Source organism: Hyla sarda, unplaced genomic scaffold (assembly GCF_029499605.1).
Source record: "Hyla sarda isolate aHylSar1 unplaced genomic scaffold, aHylSar1.hap1 scaffold_685, whole genome shotgun sequence".
NCBI classification, from domain to species: domain Eukaryota; kingdom Metazoa; phylum Chordata; class Amphibia; order Anura; family Hylidae; genus Hyla; species Hyla sarda.
Genome location: NW_026610702.1, coordinates 179,718 through 187,310, shown reverse-complemented (window position 1 = coordinate 187,310; position 7,593 = coordinate 179,718). Strand labels below are relative to the sequence as shown.

The following is a 7,593-nucleotide window of genomic DNA, read 5'->3' as shown; positions in this document are numbered from 1 at the left end:
CCCCCATGTTATGTTACATAGTTACATAGTTAGTACGGTCGAAAAAGACATATGTCCATCAAGTTCAACAGGGAATTAAGGGGTAGGGGTGTGGCGCGATATTGGGGAAGGGATGAGATTTTATATTTCTTCATAAGCATTAATCTTATTTTGTCAATTAGGAACATTCAGCACCACCCGCTATCAAGGCAGCTGCCTATCATGTCATGCCCTACCTGCACAGGTGTGCTGGCTACTCAAATGATCCAATTAAGGAGGCCATTTAGTCAGCAGCAGCAGAAGTCCTGTGCCTGGACGCTCCAAACAGGGGCCAGACACAAGCAGAAGCAGAAGCAGCAGAAGCAGCAGCAGCAGCACCACCTTTTGTTTTTTGGCTGCAGCAGCAAGGCCCACAGGGCTGGCTAGCTGGCTAGCCAGCAAGCAGGTAGCAATGAAAGTAGGAATCTTTCTTTTTAACCCTGTAAGGGGGTGGTGCACTGTACCCGAAGATACTGCCATATCGGGTCAATGCATAGGGCGACGGAAGCAAGCTTCAAAATCGGCCCCCGTTCTCAAAAATCCATTTAATATATGGTCCCCAGATAGGGGACGTATCAGATATTAAACTGATAAGAACAGATACTACACTTGATCTTAGCCAAAAGGCCGAGAAGCGATAACCGTGAAAGGGGCGGGCCCAACAAGGTCCCCTTCATGGGCACTATCACTGCTTGCTGTCAGGGAGGCTGCCAGACAATTTTCCATGCACACTCTGGGCTGGGGGGCAGTCAACCACCAGTACACACAGCAGAACCTAAACCCATACCATTATTGCTAAGCAGCAAGACAGGGGCCCATTGCACTCCCACGGGGCCTTTTTAAATGCAATCCATAACCCGGATTTGCAGGAACCCTTCTTACTCCTCCTACTTGCATGTGACACTGGGCTTAGGATCTGCATAGGAAACACACACACAAGCACACACCTACCTTTGTTGCCTGCAGATGCCTCCTTGGCTGTCCCCAAACGGTATCAAACCAACACCCACGGGAAGCTGTAAGCATAGAGGACATGCCTGCACCCCATTGGACTTACCTGTGTGGGTTAAATCCGGGTTATTTGACAACCTATGGCGGTGATGGTTCTGCTCAGGCAGAGCAGTGCTGATGCTCCTCATAAAGCTGTCGCTGCTGTGAAGGTTCTAGGTGACATCACAAATCCCTATGGTTACATACACAACAAAGCTGGGTTGTTGTTGTTTACACTCTGCAAGGCCTGTGGAAGTGAGTGACATCATAGCACTGTAGTTCTGAGGGTTCTAGATGGATGCAACAATCTCCTGTTGCTTCTATGAAGGCCATAATAGACGACATCACCAACAGCTCCATAGTCACATACACAGCAAAGAGAGATGTTGTTTACACCTAGTGATGTCAGTGGTATTGAGTGACATCACAGCACAGTGCTAAGGCTCCTGGGCCTGGACACAGCAGCGGCTGCAATATCTCAACGGAGAATACGTTTATATATATGTGTGTGTGTGCGCGTATATATATATATATATATATATATATATATATATATATATATATTCTCCGCCGAAATCACTTTTAAACCCATTTCCACCTTTTTTTCCCTTCTCTTCCTCTTACTTTTTTTTCACGTTTTTTTACGTTTTTCTCCTTTTCGCCTCTTTTCTGGGCGTATTATTCTTCTTTTTCTTCTTTTTTTTTCGTCTAATGCATACCCCATCAGTGCAGCAATGCTTATTCAATACCGCCAGCAGATGGAGACACTGGGGGATAATTTTCTAAGGATTTATACTGATTTTTCCTGTCTGAATTTGTCGCACAGAAAGTTGCAGGCCAAATATGTGTGACATTTCTGCGACTTTAGCTTCTAGAGCATTTTTACAACATTATACATAGGTGCTGAATACATAAAAAGCGACTGTTCAGCGACAGACAAGTCGCATCGGCTGAAGTAGGCCAGAATGTCAGTCCATGTTGGAGCAGGTTTAGATACAGTCTAAAGTATAGATCTCAAAGTCTGTGCACAGAATTTAGCAAGGGCCTCGCACCTTCTGATGCATCAGGTAGGTGCACAATAGCATAGCCTAACCCTCTGTACTTTGGTCTATATTGATGCGGGACATAGACAGCCAGCTGATGACCAATCCATTAGTGCAATGGATGGCTGGAAGCATTTGTCTTTGCCTTTGCAATACCACAGAAGCAATGCATGGTCAATGTACAGCAATGACACACCTGTGTGAACAGCCAGGAGACCCCCCCCCCCCCCCCATGTTATGTTACAAAGTTACATAGTTAGTACGGTCGAAAAAAGACATATGTTCATCAAGTTCAACCAGGGAATTAAGGGGTAGGGGTGTGGCGCGATATTGGGGAAGGGATGAGATTTTATATTTCTTCATAAGCATTAATCTTATTTTGTCAATTAGGAACATTCAGCACCCACCCGCTATCAAGGCAGCTGCCTATCATGTCATGCCCTACCTGCACAGGTGTGCTGGCTACTCAAATGATCCAATTAAGGAGGCCATTTAGTCAGCAGCAGCAGAAGTCCTGTGCCTGGACGCTCCAACAGGGGCCAGACACAAGCAGAAGCAGAAGCAGCAGAAGCAGCAGCAGCAGCACCACCTTTTGTTTTTTGGCTGCAGCAGCAAGGCCCACAGGGCTGGCTAGCTGGCTAGCCAGCAAGCAGGTAGCAATGAAAGTAGGAATCTTTCTTTTTAACCCTGTAAGGGGGTGGTGCACTGTACCCGAAGATACTGCCATATCGGGTCAATGCATAGGGCGACGGAAGCAAGCTTCGAAATCGGCCCCCGTTCTCAAAAATCCATTTAATATATGGTCCCCAGATAGGGGACGTATCAGATATTAAACTGATAAGAACAGATTTTTTTTTTTTTTTTTTTTTTTTTTTTTTTTTTTTTAAAGCCGAGGAACGTGCTTTCGATTCACCCAAAGTGCAAGAAAAAGTGCAAACGTGTTACAACTAAAAAACGTGCACAAAGGATGCGGTCTATCGCAAGCCCTTCTCCGATAGGAGAGAGGCCCCCCAACAAACCTTACCCTTCACCTCCGGACCAAAAGGTACCTGCGAGGTTCCAGGTTCGATGTCCCTTTTCGCCGAAGCTACTAGGGGACACAAATGCTCCCGGCATCCCCCTTGGCGTTGGCCAAGGTATCTGCCCGCAGAGCCGATTACGGTAGGTACCCTGCCAAAGCAGGGGTACCCGGGGTGTTGCAGGGAGGTGCGGAACCTAATGGCCACACACACCTCCCCTAGACCGCCAGGAGGGACACCCAGAAGGGCTACCGCATCCTGACAAATCCTGTGAACACACAACACGCAAAAAGTGACACAGTGAGACAAAAAAGAAATAAATAAGTGAATGTGTGCAGATATACTGCCCGGACATCCGGCCGGATCTATAAAAATTTCTCTGATCCTAGCCAGAAGGCCGGGAATCAAGAGGTGAGTGCCACAAGGTGAAGAGATTATGGTGCCCGTGCTTCAACTCAGTGAGTCTATTCTCCCAGTGAGTTTCGCACCTCGGGGTCACCACTCCCCGAGGCACAAAAGTACCTCGGCTCTAGACCCTCTCAGCCTCATGGCGAGACCCGGAGGGAACAGGTCACATCGGGGCAGCCGTCGAGCTGATTCCTCAGAACCAGCCCCGGAAAGCCCTGGTACACCTGCATCCTCCATGCAGCACCCATCCCCACCAGCATGAAAACTGATAAGAACAGATACTACACTTGATCTTAGCCAAAAGGCCGAGAAGCGATAACCGTGAAAGGGGCGGGCCCAACAAGGTCCCCTTCATGGGCACTATCACTGCTTGCTGTCAGGGAGGCTGCCAGACAATTTTCCATGCACACTCTGGGCTGGGGGGCAGTCAACCACCAGTACACACAGCAGAACCTAAACCCATACCATTATTGCTAAGCAGCAAGACAGGGGCCCATTGCACTCCCACGGGGCCTTTTTAAATGCAATCCATAACCCGGATTTGCCAGGAACCCTTCTTACTCCTCCTACTTGCATGTGACACTGGGCTTAGGATCTGCATAGGAAACACACACACAAGCACACACCTACCTTTGTTGCCTGCAGATGCCTCCTTGGCTGTCCCCAAACGGTATCAAACCAACACCCACGGGAAGCTGTAAGCATAGAGGACATGCCTGCACCCCATTGGACTTACCTGTGTGGGTTAAATCCGGGTTATTTGACAACCTATGGCGGTGATGGTTCTGCTCAGGCAGAGCAGTGCTGATGCTCCTCATAAAGCTGTCGCTGCTGTGAAGGTTCTAGGTGACATCACAAATCCCTATGGTTACATACACAACAAAGCTGGGTTGTTGTTGTTTACACTCTGCAAGGCCTGTGGAAGTGAGTGACATCATAGCACTGTAGTTCTGAGGGTTCTAGATGGATGCAACAATCTCCTGTTGCTTCTATGAAGGCCATAATAGACGACATCACCAAACAGCTCCATAGTCACATACACAGCAAAGGAGAGATGTTGTTTACACCTAGTGATGTCAGTGGTATTGAGTGACATCACAGCACAGTGCTAAGGCTCCTGGGCCTGGACACAGCAGCGGCTGCAATATCTCAACGGAGAATACGTTTATATATATGTGTGTGTGTGCGCGTATATATATATATATATATATATATATATATATATATATATATTTCTCCGCCGAAATCACTTTTAAACCCATTTCCACCTTTTTTTCCCTTCTCTTCCTCTTACTTTTTTTTCACGTTTTTTTACGTTTTTCTCCTTTTCGCCTCTTTTCTGGGCGTATTATTCTTCTTTTTCTTCTTTTTTTTTCGTCTAATGCATACCCCATCAGTGCAGCAATGCTTATTCAATACCGCCAGCAGATGGAGACACTGGGGGATAATTTTCTAAGGATTTATACTGATTTTTCCTGTCTGAATTTGTCGCACAGAAAGTTGCATGCCAAATATGTGTGACATTTCTGCGACTTTAGCTTCTAGAGCATTTTTACAACATTATACATAGGTGCTGAATACATAAAAAGCGACTGTTCAGCGACAGACAAGTCGCATCGGCTGAAGTAGGCCAGAATGTCAGTCCATGTTGGAGCAGGTTTAGATACAGTCTAAAGTATAGATCTCAAAGTCTGTGCACAGAATTTAGCAAGGGCCTCGCACCTTCTGATGCATCAGGTAGGTGCACAATAGCATAGCCTAACCCTCTGTACTTTGGTCTATATTGATGCGGGACATAGACAGCCAGCTGATGACCAATCCATTAGTGCAATGGATGGCTGGAAGCATTGTCTTTGCCTTTGCAATACCACAGAAGCAATGCATGGTCAATGTACAGCAATGACACACCTGTGTGAACAGCCAGGAGACCCCCCCCCCCCCCCCATGTTATGTTACATAGTTACATAGTTAGTACGGTCGAAAAAAGACATATGTCCATCAAGTTCAACCAGGGAATTAAGGGGTAGGGGTGTGGCGCGATATTGGGGAAGGGATGAGATTTTATATTTCTTCATAAGCATTAATCTTATTTTGTCAATTAGGAACATTCAGCACCCACCCGCTATCAAGGCAGCTGCCTATCATGTCATGCCCTACCTGCACAGGTGTGCTGGCTACTCAAATGATCCAATTAAGGAGGCCATTTAGTCAGCAGCAGCAGAAGTCCTGTGCCTGGACGCTCCAACAGGGGCCAGACACAAGCAGAAGCAGAAGCAGCAGAAGCAGCAGCAGCAGCACCACCTTTTGTTTTTTGGCTGCAGCAGCAAGGCCCACAGGGCTGGCTAGCTGGCTAGCCAGCAAGCAGGTAGCAATGAAAGTAGGAATCTTTCTTTTTAACCCTGTAAGGGGGTGGTGCACTGTACCCGAAGATACTGCCATAATCGGGTCAATGCATAGGGCGACGGAAGCAAGCTTCAAAATCGGCCCCCGTTCTCAAAATCCATTTAATATATGGTCCCCAGATAGGGGACGTATCAGATATTAAACTGAAAAAAAAAGAACAGATACTACACTTGATCTTAGCCAAAAGGCCGAGAAGCGATAACCGGAAAGGGGCGGGCCCAACAAGGTCCCCTTCATGGGCACTATCACTGCTTGCTGTCAGGGAGGCTGCCAGACAATTTTCCATGCACACTCTGGGCTGGGGGGCAGTCAACCACCAGTACACACAGCAGAACCTAAAGCCATACCATTATTGCTAAGCAGCAAGACAGGGGCCCATTGCACTCCCACGGGGCCTTTTTAAATGCAATCCATAACCCGGATTTGCCAGGAACCCTTCTTACTCCTCCTACTTGCATGTGACACTGGGCTTAGGATCTGCACTGCATAGGAAACACACACACAAGCACACACCTACCTTTGTTGCCTGCAGATGCCTCCTTGGCTGTCCCCAAACGGTATCAACCAACACCCACGGGAAGCTGTAAGCATAGAGGACATGCCTGCACCCCATTGGACTTACCTGTGTGGGTTAAATCCGGGTTATTTGACAACCTATGGCGGTGATGGTTCTGCTCAGGCAGAGCAGTGCTGATGCTCCTCATAAAGCTGTCGCTGCTGTGAAGGTTCTAGGTGACATCACAAATCCTATGGTTACATACACAACAAAGCTGGGTTGTTGTTGTTTACACTCTGCAAGGCCTGTGGAAGTGAGTGACATCATAGCACTGTAGTTCTGAGGGTTCTAGATGGATGCAACAATCTCCTGTTGCTTCTATGAAGGCCATAATAGACGACATCACCAAACAGCTCCATAGTCACATATACAGCAAAGGAGAGATGTTGTTTACACCTAGTGATGTCAGTGGTATTGAGTGACATCACAGCACAGTGCTAAGGCTCCTGGGCCTGGACACAGCAGCGGCTGCAATATCTCAACGGAGAATACGTTTATATATATGTGTGTGTGTGCGCGTATATATATATATATATATATATATATATATATATATATATATATTTCTCCGCCGAAATCACTTTTAAACCCATTTCCACCTTTTTTTCCCTTCTCTTCCTCTTACTTTTTTTTCACGTTTTTTTACGTTTTTCTCCTTTTCGCCTCTTTTCTGGGCGTATTATTCTTCTTTTCTTCTTTTTTTCGTCTAATGCATACCCCATCAGTGCAGCAATGCTTATTCAATACCGCCAGCAGATGGAGACACTGGGGGATAATTTTCTAAGGATTTATACTGATTTTTCCTGTCTGAATTTGTCGCACAGAAAGTTGCAGGCCAAATATGTGTGACATTTCTGCGACTTTAGCTTCTAGAGCATTTTTACAACATTATACATAGGTGCTGAATACATAAAAAGCGACTGTTCAGCGACAGACAAGTCGCATCGGCTGAAAGTAGGCCAGAATGTCAGTCCATGTTGGAGCAGGTTTAGATACAGTCTAAAGTATAGATCTCAAAGTCTGTGCACAGAATTTAGCAAGGGCCTCGCACCTTCTGATGCATCAGGTAGGTGCACAATAGCATAGCCTAACCCTCTGTACTTTGGTCTATATTGATGCGGGACATAGACAGCCAGCTGATGACCAATCCATTAGT

At 46.6% G+C, this 7,593-nt stretch overlaps 3 non-coding genes and 1 pseudogene across 3 annotated transcripts; all 4 read right to left on the bottom strand.

Moving 5' to 3' along the window:
• Positions 1-466: 466 nt before the first annotated feature.
• On the bottom strand, positions 467-657 carry LOC130343505 (U2 spliceosomal RNA). The gene has a single exon (XR_008882808.1). It is a non-coding gene; the product is annotated as a U2 spliceosomal RNA (small nuclear RNA).
• A 2,089-nt stretch (positions 658-2,746) lies between these two features.
• Positions 2,747-2,945, bottom strand: LOC130343493 (U2 spliceosomal RNA). Its single transcript, XR_008882800.1, has one exon. It is a non-coding gene; the product is annotated as a U2 spliceosomal RNA (small nuclear RNA).
• Positions 2,946-3,635: 690 nt separating this feature from the next.
• Positions 3,636-3,795, bottom strand: LOC130343494 (U2 spliceosomal RNA; annotated as a pseudogene).
• A 2,090-nt stretch (positions 3,796-5,885) lies between these two features.
• On the bottom strand, positions 5,886-6,081 carry LOC130343489 (U2 spliceosomal RNA). The gene has a single exon (XR_008882796.1). It is a non-coding gene; the product is annotated as a U2 spliceosomal RNA (small nuclear RNA).
• Positions 6,082-7,593: the final 1,512 nt, after the last annotated feature.